Source organism: Corvus cornix, chromosome 22, assembly GCF_000738735.6.
Source record: "Corvus cornix cornix isolate S_Up_H32 chromosome 22, ASM73873v5, whole genome shotgun sequence".
NCBI classification, from domain to species: domain Eukaryota; kingdom Metazoa; phylum Chordata; class Aves; order Passeriformes; family Corvidae; genus Corvus; species Corvus cornix.
The window spans coordinates 2,999,121-3,013,096 of NC_046351.1; positions in this window are offsets into that span (position 1 = coordinate 2,999,121).

The window sequence follows — 13,976 nt, forward strand, 5'->3', positions numbered from 1 at the left end:
GCTTATAGTTTTCATATTCCCAAAATCTTTTGTCAGGCAATCATATTTATAAGACTTTCCTGTTTCATCTTCCCCAACACCTGACCTTCCTACTTTCCAGGATCTCTGCAAACTTGGACATTTCTCTGGTTGTGTCTCACAGCAGCTTTCCTGAAGTTAATTATTTGGTTGTATTACTGCAGAATCATTCCATCTGGATTCTGGAGTGTTTCCTTTTCCTCCCTCTGCGGTTAATTAAATGCACAGAATAATGGTTTGAAAAATGCTTGCTGGGGGTCGGAGGACCTTTGGAGGCTGGTGAATGTTGTTTATCTAATTGAGAGACTTGTCCCTGATAAATATGCTCCAATCTCGTCTGAGGTCCACAGGAATTAAGCAATTTTCTGATGTACTGAGAGCTGATATCACTGCAAATAATGTTTGCACAGGAGGCAATGAACAAATCTGTTCTTTGTGAACCTTAGTCGGAAAATCTAGGAAATAAGGACGCTTTGGAAATGAGATAATGGATGGCATTAGCAGTGACCTGCTCAAGCACCAGTCTCTCTGGCTGTAAACAATTCAAGAATATTTGTCATTAATACATAATTTTGCTAATGGGAAATGGCTGTAGCTGAGTATTTCCTATGACAGGAATTTTACCCTGGAAAATACAAACCTAATGAAAACCTCCCTGTGGTGATTTCCCAGTTTAAATGAGATGTTTTGATAAGGCGAGAAAATGTAATTGTGACTTCTGTAATCTAAATTAAAGGGGAAGACACCAGGTTGATTTGATGTGTCTGAAGTACTTTAGGGCTGTTTGTTTTGCTTGTTTTGCAGAGGGTTTGTTTGCTTTGTACTTGCTAAGACGGGATGTTTTGAAGTCTGGCTGTTTTGGGTTTCCAGCAGAAAGGCAACTTCTGCTTTTAAAACAAACAAAAAATTCCTCTTGCTTGGAGACAGGGAAGTTTGTTTGGTTTTGCCTCTGTGCTCCACCCTGGAAGAGAAGAAGAAGTAAATGCTGGTGCGCTTCATGTTCTTGTCAATGAGAAAACTCTCTGTTTTTAAAGGCAGAACACGGGAAAACTTGACTGAATTTGCCCAACTTTCAAAAGCTGCTGGAGATGATGTTTTATGACGTGGTAAACAGAAAGATGAGTCCATAATAATATTAGTTAAAATTAAAGTTTTGAGGACTTGACTATTTCCCTATATAAAATAGTGTTGAGTGATAAAGTCCAGACACTTGCTAAATCTCCCAGTAGAGGTGGTAGGAGAAATCAGCCAAAACCTGAAATGTGATGACAATGAGCAGGAAAACATTCTGCAGCAAGAAAATTGGCATTTACTGGTCTGACTTAAAGGGAACTCAGAAGGACCTAAAGGACAGCTGTGCTCCTGCAGATGTCCAGGATGAAACTCCTGATCTTCCACAACTTATCTTAAGTTTGGCAACTTTAGTATTGTCTGCTTGAATCCTTATTGCGTGTATTTCAGATGCCATCCCAGTGCATTATCTTGGCACAGAGAGTTTTGCCTGGCACAGAGAGTTTTGCCTGGCAGAGCAAGTCAGGTCATCTGTCAGTGGCTAGTGTTTTTCCTAACCCAGCTACACACGCAGCAGAAATGCACCCCTGGATTGTGGAAATGCCAACACCAAAAAGAATTGTAGTAAATATTTCCAAGACCTTTTGGTGAGTTGTGGAGTCCTGACCAATGAATCCTGTGAAGGTATTGGCAGCTGGGTCCCCCAAAGTCCCAGTCACACAATTCTGTCACTTCCTAGAGCAATCCATCGTTACATGATGCACATATTGCTGATCTTCACCAAGAAAGGCAGCCTACAAAAAGCTTTTCTTGGTGTTTTAAACAAAAATAACAGCTCTGCTAAGTTGCTGAAGGTCAGTGTTCAATGGCATGACATTGGATATGACACCACTGCTAATCTAATCAGAGAAAAACAGATGTGGGAAGCTCCCATGGTTTCCTGCTTGTTAAGATTAGATTTGTCCTGTGATTATGAGTCTCTTTTGTCTTCTGGAGATGTGGATGCTTAAGCAGTACTCTTAAAGATGCATTTGAGAATTATTAAGAGATGGTTTGGCAGAGCATCTTCTCTATCTGCTGTTCACATTACTTTATTAATGAAATAAATGTTATCCTCTTCAGAAGTAATAAAGACAACTCTTTTATGTGTGTGTGCATCCCAGACAAGCATGAAAGCACTACAGATTTCATAATCTTTGCCATTTTTTCTGAAGACAATTAACTGGGTTAAGGAAGATTTCCCTTGTTTGGTGGCCAGACCTTCCAACAGTGCCTGGTTTTATTTATTATTTACTACTTAACATCAGTCACCTGTTTCTATTTCCAGTGTCCTCTTTTTCACACTTGATTAGATTTTTTTTGGAATATTTTCCAGGCCCAAACTCCTCCTTAAGCCTCTCCACTTAGGATATTTCTTGTGGTGCAAGCCTGCAGAGCCCAGTTTAATGAATACCTGTGCGGTGGTTCCAAACCGTAAACCTCAGTTGCACTTTGAGTGGGAGAATGGACTGAAAATTTTATTTTTCCTGTGAATTTTTGTTGTGCAATCACATAATCCTTCCCTAAACCTGTCCCAGGGAAGGTATTTATCCTTTCTTTTTGTCTAACAGATTTGCCATTATCATCAACCTGTAAACAAGACGTCCCAAAGGTTCGTTAATTTTAAAACCCAACGGCAGACGTGTTCTGGCGTGTAAAGGCTGCCAGAAAGGGTGGCCAGGTGAGCATGGAAGCACATCAGGGGTTGTTATCAGAATCCCCAGGACTCCCATCTGCCCAGAAAAGCTCTCCAGGAGCAGATGTTTTACTGCCTTGTCTTAGCGCGGCGCAGCTGCCGTTCCAGCCTCGGCAGCACAGGCTCCTTGGGTTAACAGGGAAACTGAAGGTTGAAGGCAACGATGTCTGAAAATAAACTCCAAACGGCAGCATGGTGGAAATTAGGCAGGTCTGAGTGAAAAGAACGTAACGATCTCTGGCAGTGCTTAAAGGCACCTGCTGCTGTGACACTATTCCAACCCTTTGTTCCTTTGATCCAACTTGCACGTGTCCCATGTCCTTCCCTGGGAGTTGAGATGGTGCGAGTGGGGTGGAGCTAGGATGGAAGAAGGATTTTAAAGTTACTTCTTTAGCCTAAATCCCTGTGTTTTTTGCTGATCCCTTGTCCTGCCTCTCCAATATCAGTCAAGCGGATGAAAGGACTGTTCTTCCCTGAGGGAAGGCTGGAGCAAAAAGATGGACCTGCTTAAGCTTGGAACCCAGAATGATGGAGATGCTCAAGGTCTGTCAGGGTTGGAGCCCAAAAGGATGGAGATGTCCAGTATCTGCCAAGGTTGAGCCCAGCAGGACAAAGCTGCTCGAGGTCTGCCTGAGTGATCACAGGTCACGAATTGAGCGCTACTGTTTGCAGACCCCGCTATTGCCTCTGGCTGTAGCAGGGCCATGTTCAACGAAGTGGCAACACAAAGCACTTCCTCAGGCTCTGACTCCTTTCATCAGATAGGGATGGGGCACAGATGGCAAATTCTGCAGTCCCTTCTTGTTCCAGTTGTGGTTCTTATGGAAAAGGGCTGCAGGGTCAGACCTGTGCACTTTGCTAAGATTGAATCCTCACCAGGAATTGCATCAACTGCACTCCGTTGGTTTTAGTTTCGTTTAACAGACCATAAACAATTTGTTTATATAGACAGCTTTTCATCTTCCACAATGAATCACCAGTGAGCTCTCCAGGGATCAATCCCTACTCTGGTTGTTGCTTTTCATTTATATACCAGGCTAGGATGATTTAGATCATCAGTGTTTCCATCTCAATTCTGAGGCAGCTGCTTTATGGCTTTTTCCTTGCAGAAAGGATCTTACTAAAAATCTCCATTGTGGATTTGGCAGATTAAATTTCACTTTGGAATACTTTGCTATAAAGTAGAAAAGAGATGTTGTGACCTATTTGCCACAGAGAGGAGAACCCCAGTCCAGTAGTGCTCAAAGCACAGGTCCCTCTCTCCGAGTGGTGCTGCTTTAATGGGGATAATAATGAGCTCTCACCCTGTGTGTGCTGAAAGGAAAGGAAATGTGTGGTACAGAGCACTATGTCCTACAGCGAGAGCTCAAAGACATGGGAGATGACCAAATGGGCTGAGGTGATGCCCTGAAGCTGACCGAGTGGGCATGAAAGCATAGCCAAGGGTTTTTAGCTAACAACTGGACTTCTTGTGAGTGAGTCTGGGAATCTGGGATGAGGTACAGCCCAAATTCTTGAGAAGAGCAGCCTGGGCTTTAGGAATGGCTGGAACCGGAGAGAACTGAAGAAAAACCTTCTTTGACTTGCAGTTTCATTTTAAGTCCATCTGGATATTATCCTGCAGGACAAATCTGGCACACGAGCCTCAGGTCAGAATTTCAGGTTGTCTTTCAAAAAGTTTGTCTTCTAGTTTTAATTCTTAGATATTTTTAATTAACATTTTACAGTTTCACATCTTGAGTTCGATGCACTAAGTGTAGTTACACCTCCAGTGTAACTGAAGGTAACCACCACTCTTCATATTTCCATCAGTTCCTTAGGGAGGACCCTCTCCTCCTGGAGCCCAAATAATGTATAAACTTTGATGAAAAGCATTTCCCCTGAAGGGTCACTGAACTCTTGGCGTGACTTCCCTTGCTGAGCTGCAGAGGTAACTCAGATTAACAGCCCCTGCTGTTGCTTTTAACCTTAGAGAGAAGGAGATGCTGCGGCTGTTTTATTGTGAAAAATCCTGGATAAAAGAGTGAGACTATTCCTTGAAACTGCACCAAATGTACTTAATTAAAATTAGGTCTTGGAAGGGACTGCTTTTTCCTGTCAAGGTCTTTATTTTAAGAAGTAATTATAGCAAATAATTAGTTATCCTCTCACCTTGCATTTGGTGATTGCTTATAATAAGAGTCCACTTGGAGAAGCAGTTGGCTTTTTTCCTTCATTACATATACATAGACCCAAAGAATTTTTTATAATCCAGCAAATATAATTCGTATTTCACGACGTGTTATGAGTTTCTCGTTGTATGTATGTCTTAAAATGAATTAATAAATAATTTTTACGGTTCAGTGAGAAAAGCCATTAAGGTGTTTTAAATGTTTGGAAGTGCAGGAGTTGAAAGAGTGGGTTGATATATAGGGTGCAATGGGAGTTGGGAACTGTGCAGGAATGCTGTAGAGGAAATCTGGAGGGCTTCAACTACAAATTATTAAAATAACCACAGGTGAAAGAGAAGAGAAGAGAATTTAAAGGTGAAAGAACATGAGAAACTCTCAAGTAATAATAGCACGGCGTTCGCTCACTTATTGTGGTCTATTTAGATAAAGGTAAATGTTAGATTCATTTTAAATGTTTAAACAAATCAGTGAAAGTCTGCAAATAATCTGTCTGCTAAGGCATTGTTCTTGCCCCACACGTTGGAACTCTTTAGGCTAAGAAATGCCACTTGTGAGCCTGCAAAAAACTGGTGGTGGGGCTCCAGGTTTGTCCTGGAATTCTTAATTATTCTGGACAAGAGAATGCATAAGAAAACAACTGCATTGTGTGACTCCTGGAATCCTGGAGGTGAATTGCTATCCATTAATTTCCTTTTTCTGCTCTAGCATGAAAAGCATGGTGCTAAATCCATGGGAATGAGTGTAAATTGAGTGTGGCACGATCTCTGCTGAACTACAGAAACTTTCTGCAATTAATTGCTCAATCGCTTCATTTGGGAGAAGAGCAACTGCTATCAACTCTAAGTGCCACCCATGTCCCAGGGTAAGGTCTCTTAACTATTTTTCTGTGTTATTTTTAATTAAATTGGAACAAGCATTTATGCATAGAAATCTCAGTGTAAACATGTACAAGCATTTTTATGCCTCCCTCCAGCTGCCATGCTCTACAGGCAGGAATTTTGTTCCATTGTGGCTGTTCTTGCCAAATTTCCTGGGGAATGTGCCAGGAACAGCCAAGTGGGCAGGTGAGGGACCAGGGCTGCAGCACAGGGACAAGCACCAGATTGGGAAGGTCCCTGAATCCCACTGAATTCCATGAGAGTATATATTTACAAGGGCATGGAGTCACAGGACAGAGGGAATTGCTTCAAACTGCCAGAGGGCGAGGTTAGATGGGATATTGGGAAGGAATTCTTCCCTGGGAGGGTGGGAAGGGCTGGGATGGAATTCCCAGAGGAGCTGTGGCTGCTTCTGGATCCCTGGAAGTGCCCAAGGCCAGGTTGGACGGGTCTTGGGGAAGCCTGGGACAGTGGAAGGTGTCTCTGCCCATGGCAGGGGTGACACTGGGTTATCTTTAATCCCAACCCAAACTATTCCAGGATTTTATAATTTCTAAGTACTATTTATTTAACTATCTAAAGCACTCAGTCTCTTCACATTATTGCAGCCACTAGCTAAATGACTCCATAAAGCATAAAAACTGGTTATTGGTTATTTCAAATATTGGTTGTGAAGGAAATCTGTGACTCAGAGAACAAACTGGTCATTTCCAGGCTACTGCTGATAAACTGAGAGAGGAACTTTAACCCTCATGAGGATTAAAATGTGGTAATTGATAAGAAATTTTATGACACTGCATAAGTCATTAATTTAAACAAAAAACTAAAACCAAACCCACATACAAATCCAACAAACATAAACAAATAAGTGTTTCTTGCAAAACAATTCCCTGATGGAAAGTGATGCCACAATTCCGTCCATTTTGGCAGAGAATCCAAAAGCAGCTCCTGGTCCTGGTCTATCCCCTGAACTCCCTCTTTTCAGATCTCTGAGTTTGAGATGCCTCAGGTGTGCAGACATTTGGAAGGACAGGTTGGCTCACGGGGGCTCATTGAAGCTGTCAATGAGTGTCTGGGTTGACTTTTCTCTACAGGAGACTCTTCCCTAAATAGTACATCTTCCATGTCGGGATTGCCATGGCAACAGTTCATTCTGAATTACAAAAATTAGGTATCAAACCCCCATGTGCTGCATCTCCATGTAAATGAGTGCCAAGAACCAGGTAGAGACTTCTACATCTTCATTTCAGGGGATTAAAACCGCTGCTGCTGCCTGCCATGACTTGATGGAGAATTGCACTAAAAAGCTCCCAAAAGTCTATTTAGGTAGAAATGCTGAATTCCCCCTTGAATGGGTGTCCTGCAAGAAAGTGGTTTTGTTTTAATTAAAACAAAAAAGAAAATTAACACCTGCCCTGTCCCAAAGAAATTTCTACTCACTAAGCAGTAGTAGGAAATTATCACTTTGCCTTTCAAACCCTATTGTTGCATAGCTTCTTAAATATTTAATTTTCATTAATGAACACACTCCAGTGTTATCATGGAGGAAGTAGGCTTTGCAAATCCCTTGTAGGGTTTGAAAAACTTCTACCCCAATTTTGGGGATGTTTGCCTGTGAGCAAGGCTTGAAAATGAGAAGTTTTCTCAATTTCTGGAGTTCCACTGTAAATGTCAGTATGAATAGAATTAAATTTTTTATATATCACCACCCCTCTGTTCTGCTGCAGGTAGGCAGGAAAATGCATATGCTGCCTGATGGCAAAATGTCATTGCTCTGTCATGAGCACTTGTGGGTATAATCCAGGTGTGGGGGTGATATTTTCTCTGCTAGAGGTCACTTTGGAAAAGGGCATGGAGAAAGGAGAGAAGGAAAAGGATGTTCTGTGAGCTGGAAATGACAGTAGAAGTTCTGCCTGCACTTGAAAATTGCTGTTTGGGAGGTGTTGGTGAAACTGAACAGCAAGTTTCTGCTTAATAATTAAATAAATTGGAGTAGAGATGCTTTTTACACAGGTGGAGTGGCCTTGTGGGATCAGGGGCTGCTGCCTTGGTCGGAGACATCTTCATGACTTGCAGGGCAAGTTTGTCAGAGCTCTTTTTGTACAGCTAAAGGTTAATAAAGGTTCATGTGGCTGTTCAGAACCACTGAAAGGACAATAATTGCACAAACTGAGTAATGGTGAACCAGTTCTGGGTTTCAAATGAGCCGCTTTCTACCTGAGACGATGGGGCAGCCAGGCGGACTCTGTTCCCAAGGAACAAGGACAGGATGAGAGGGAATGGCCTCAACTATGCCAGGGAAGGGTCAGGTTGGACATCAGGAGGAATATCTTCATGGAAAGGTTTTTTAGCATTGGCAGGGGCTGCCCAGGGAGGAGCTGGGGTCCCCATCCCTGGAGGTGTCCAAGGAAGGCCTTGACATGGCACTCAGTGCTCGGGGCTGGGGAACAGGATCTGGCACAGCTCGGCCTCGATGATCCCAGAGGGCTTCTCCAACCTAAGAAGTTCCAAAGAACTTCCTAAGTTCCTGTTTTATTTTGATTTGTGATCCTGTGTTTCACTGGGGTTCAAGAGAGCAGAAATATGGAAACGTGAAACTTATCAATTAATTTACTATTAGCATGTAGGAGCTTCAACATTTAATGAGAAAATTTTATTATTTTCTAAAGAATTATTACAGAATATCCAATCAACAGATTGACTATTAAGAGTGACTCAACTCCTCCTTGCAAGCACTGATCACTGATAAAGGTTCCTGTGGCTCTTTTCCCCCTCTCCTCCACCCAGGATCTTGCTTGCCAAAGTAGGTGTCCATCTAAATAATCCCTGCCTTTTCTCCAGGATGTTGGAATCCAAGTCAGGGATTGAATGTGCAATTTAATATGCAGATGATTTTTATTGCATAAAAATATTAGCTGAACACATGAATCTGGGCTATTATTTGTTGTGAACTGTTCAGTTTTGGGTGATTGCATCAAAATGCAGCTAAGTTTTACTAAGTGAATAAAGTTTAAATTGAATTTCCCATGAACATCTGAAGGATGTCAGCAGCAAGCTGAGGGTCTCTTGGTTTTAATTGGGATAGTCTGATAAGGAAAATTTTATTCCAAGTGGTGATTTAAAAAGAAATTATGGCAGGAGGTAATCTGAAAGACTACAACACTCTTTTTTACCCTCAACTCAGCCTTTTCTTTTCCAAAGTACAGATAAAAATCTATAAATAATTATATGCAATTACTTTTTTAACGAATATACTTTTTTTTTTTTTTTTGGTGTAGTTCCTGCACAAATGATACTTAGGACCATATTCTATATTCCTAAGGAATTTTTTAAGAACAATGACATAACCAGTTTCCAGAAATTCTAGCAGGCAAGAGGGATTTGATACAATATCAATAGTCATATCTGTTGATTGACTATTCCATTTTAATTTTTTAGAAAAGAAAAGTATTCCTGTTAAATGTTGATGTTCCTCCATGTTAAGTTAATAAATTAATTAAGCTGTTAGGTTTCACGAGTCTAATATGTTTGGATTGTCATGAAGGAAAATGTTCTGATTTCGTTTTGAAAAATAAAATAACACAATGAACAATAGAATGATTGAAAGAAGGCTCGGAATTCACCTTGTGCCGGCCTTACTTTTGGATAACTGGGAATATAGGAGCTACAACCATTAATTAATAGCTATAGAAATAATCTAACTAGAGAATCACTTGCTTGAAATAGTGAAGCAACAAAGTACACATGGCAGAACAGATATAGAAGTTTTATAGGATACTTCAAAGCAGGGAGAACCCGAAGCCGTCGGGAAAATTTCAATTGCCTCTTGTACAAAGGATGTGCGATTAAATAAGCAATTAGTTATGGATTATTCACTCAGCTAGACTGCTGGATATTTGAGTAGCACGTTAACCTTGAAATGACTGGGTTTATAGCCCTTACTGTTTACGAATAAATTAAATCTGCAGTAAAAAACTCACCCTACCTGGGCTTGATCTTGCAGAGAAATTTTGCTGTTGACTTTCGATCAGAGCAGGGCCAATGAGGCACGCTGGTGGGAGAAGCTGGAGGTACATATTGAAGATGATCCTCCCTGCCTAAAATGCTTTTAAATAACTGGGGGGTGTGAGGGAGGTAGAAGAGATGCGTAAATTTCCTTTAAAAACGGAAAAGCTTTGCAAAGAATCACCGAATCATGGAATGGTTTGAGTGGGAAGGGACCTTCAAGCCCACCCAGTGCCACCCCTGCCACGGGCAGGGACACATTCCAATATCCCAGGGTGCTCCAAGCCCCGTCCAACCTGTCTTTGGACACTTCCAGGTAAATTGTTTTGGTGTTTTTTTAAAGAGCCAGTCTGTAAAATCCTTTGTCCATGTATCACCGGCTGCAGCACCCATATGGAAGTTTCCTTTCCATGTCTCAAACTCTTATGGAGCTTTGTGCAGCAGAGGACGGAAAGAGCACCAAACATGTTCTTCTTGTTTGAACTCCCTGGTTGTAGCTGTGAGCCCAAACTGGCACCATAAGCCTGTGTCATTTGGCAATTTCCAGAAGGTGTTTTATAAAATGAGAGGAACTAGATCAGAACTGAGCTGACTTTTTTCTCAGAGCAGTATTTACATGTGCTCCATCCACTTTGGGTTGTCCAGCCACAAAAGCAGTGTTCACCATCTGTGTGTTGGCACCTAATTTTTCTTCTTGTCGAACCAGGTAATCCATTTTCGCATAAGAAAAGTTTTTTGTGGGAAAAGGAAAAGCGGGAGGTAGTTCAGATGTGCTGGTTGCTGTCACAAACACACGTATCTGTGCTCTGCTCTCCAAACCCATGATTGCTTTGCCCTGGCACAGAGAAGTGGTTTCTGTCTTCTGCACAAGGTGAAGAAAACAAGGGGTGGGGATAAAATGCTTCCTTATATTTCCCCAAGCCATCCATCACTAAACACACTCCAGGTGTGGTCTGACACACCTTAAAGTGAGCACATGGAAGGGCAATGAGCTGTGTGGAACAACTGAAACAACACGGACCAAAAATGCCAAAGCTACGAGGGAGGGTGGCTCAGAACGTCCTGGTGGGGACAGCAGCCTTTGGCACTGCTGACACCATGTACCCACAGCAGCTCATCCCATTTTAGATTGATTTCATCCCTCCCTCTCTCTGGGACCTGCTCTGGTCCCAACAACAGCAGTCCTGGTCCTGCTCCTCTGTTACTCATTCATGCAAAGGGAGAACAGGTCGGATGAGAACACGCCCTCTTGTTTGTGTGACTCAGAACTTTTTTAAGTGCTGGGGGAGTGATACTCATGACTGTATTTGTTACCTCATCAAAGACAGCAGAGCACACAAAAAACTTGGGAAGAAAGAGGGTTTTTTTCTGGTTTGTCGGCTTCAGGTTCTTTGTCAGTCCAGTGAGGCAGAGCAGAGCACTGTACCAAGCACTGTAATTTATAATGTAGAGAGACTGAAATGTAAAATATAAAATATCTCTATATATTCTATCTAATATAAGGGTGGGGAGGACCTGGCACAGGTTGCCCAGGGAAGCTGTGCCTGCCCCATCCTTGGAAGTGTCCAAGGACAGACTGGACAAGGCTTGGAACGACCTGGTTTAATTAAAGATGTCTTTGCTTATGGAAGAGGAATTGGACTGGATGATCTTGAAATGCCCTTTCCAGCCCAAACCATTCTGTGATAAAATCACAGTGACTGAGCAGAAAGAAAAGCTGAAAATGAGTTGTTTTCATGTTTCCATTTTAATGCTTAGAAACCTAAGAAATTTCTCACTGGACACAGCATCCTCTTGAGGGATCCAATACCTTTCTTGGCACTATTTCAAACCCAGGACCAGCTCCTTGGCTCTTGGAAATTGTGACGGTGTTTCCTCTCCCAGGGACTGATGAGTTTCCTCATTCAGAGGGACTACATGGGTCTGCAGTATAAACAATATTATTTATGTCCAAGAACATTTAGGGGTTTAAGAAACATTAGGATTTCTGCTATATTTTTAGACGTTTTCTATTCAAGGCAGAATAAAGAAAAAGCAGATCTGTGATTGAATTTAGCAGTTTCTGTGCTTCAGTATAGTGAACAACGCCAGGCAGATCAATTACCCCCCCACCCCATCAACTGATCACATTAAAAATGAAGAGTAAAGTTTTCATGGCATAAAGGGAGAAAACTCTGACTTGAATTCAAAATAAATGAGAAATATTAATATTATGTTGGAGAAATTAGTTTAATGATATATTTAAAAACGATTAAATTAATGTTTCTCATTAGTGGCACAGCTTAATCATTCTTTGCAAGCAGAGGGAAGAAAGTAAAGCAGTATCATAAAAGATCAAATAGTGATTCAAAATTAATTAATCCAGCATTGTATAAATCAGGTAGCTTCAATAAAAACACTAGTTCCGTATTCAGTCCTTACGGGCAAAAGTAAAAATAGAAAATGCCTTAATTAGTGCCTTTTCATTCAATCCACCTGACCTATTTATTTTTAATTGAACTATAGGGTGCTAAGCACACTGTGGAAGTGCTAATTGCAGTACTAAATTTTTTAACATTTCCCCCTGAACTCAGTACCTCGTTTTGTGGGAGAATATCGCAGAATAAAGGAGAAAACTGGTGCCTTGCTGCGCTGGGAGCTGCTGTTGTGTTTCCTCTCCTGCTCCTGACCTGTTTCATGCTGTGCAAACACCTCGTGGCTCTTGCTACCATGAATTTGCTTTGACTGTGTCAAGATTTATCTTGCAATTATTGCTCTGTGAACTGGTTAGAATAACTGTTTGAGCGACAGCAGTGAAAGAGCTTTTGTTATTAACTATAATAATTTGTGAAGTACAAACTGCTTGACAGGCCTTTTAATGACTAATTGCTTTTACATTATATTTGTGCCAATGAACCTCTTTGAACTGAAGTTTTCTAGTGGTCCTCCAAGCAGATGTGTTGTCCTGAAATCAGGTTTATTCCTACTGGGTAAAGGAAAGGAAAAGCAGGGCAGAGACAGACCTTTCTTTAAATGTCACCATATGCACTGGGCGATGTTGTCATGGCTGGTGCTGTGAACAGGAGGTGAACCACTGCTACTGCTATCAAACTGATATTTCCCATTGCTGCCTCACCAATCCTTTTCTTCTGGAGCTCCAAATTTTACTGAATTTCTCAAGCACTAATCGCCAGAAATTAAGTCCAGCGTTGCAGCCTGAAGAACAACTCCCTTTAAAAGAGGCTCTTCTCGAGCTCCAAGTGAGGAATTAAAGCTCATCTGATTCCCCAGCACTGATGCCTTGAAAATTAGCACCTCTTTGGTGTAAGCAGCTCTGTTACAGATTGGCTCAGGGAATTTTACAAGGGCAGATAATATTTTTTGCAGCTCCCACGGGGCTTTTTAATGGAGATGAGTCAGGTGCCTGAGCCTCATGTTCTTTGTGATTCTGGGGAAGATGAGAACACCCTTAGCCTGCCTCACTCCTCCTGTTCAAGTCTCTTTTCAGACAGAAAAAAGCCCCAGGCAAGTAATTCGTATTTATTTTTGTTTTTCTCTCCATCTCTGGCCAGCTGATGCAGTGCGAAGAGGTTTATAAAAGGCTGAGGTCTGGAAATCATCAGCTTCTGTTCAAAGTCCTAAATTTGTATCTTGAGCACTTGAATATTCATTGCCAGCCCCAAATATTCGAAAATCATGATTCAGGATCTCCCAAAATAATGAGAAATATGAAATACATAAGTGATTGTCTTCACCAGTGGTAAGGGCATAATGTCATCATATACTCGTGTTTTGGTCACTGTCCTAAAATATCTTTTAATTGAACAAAATATTCTCATCTTTCCTCTGAATACAGAGAGGAACCCTGTCATCCCTGTCACATACCAAGATAGGTACTTGAACACACATTTTGTAACCCAAGTGTCCAAAATACCACCTGAGCTTCCATACTTCCTAGTTTTTTGTAAAAAGAGTTGGAACATATAGAAAATATAAATCCCCTGGGGAATTAGGATGGTTCTGCTGCTGTCCTGGAACTGCTGAGCAAAATGCTGAGACACTGATGGCACTCTCTGCTCTCTGAAAAAGAACTTTGTCTCATCCAGCAGGCAAAAATTGTTGAATTTTCAAATGTGGGTGGTTAAGATCAGCACTTCTTTGTTTCAGGTGTTTGTGGCA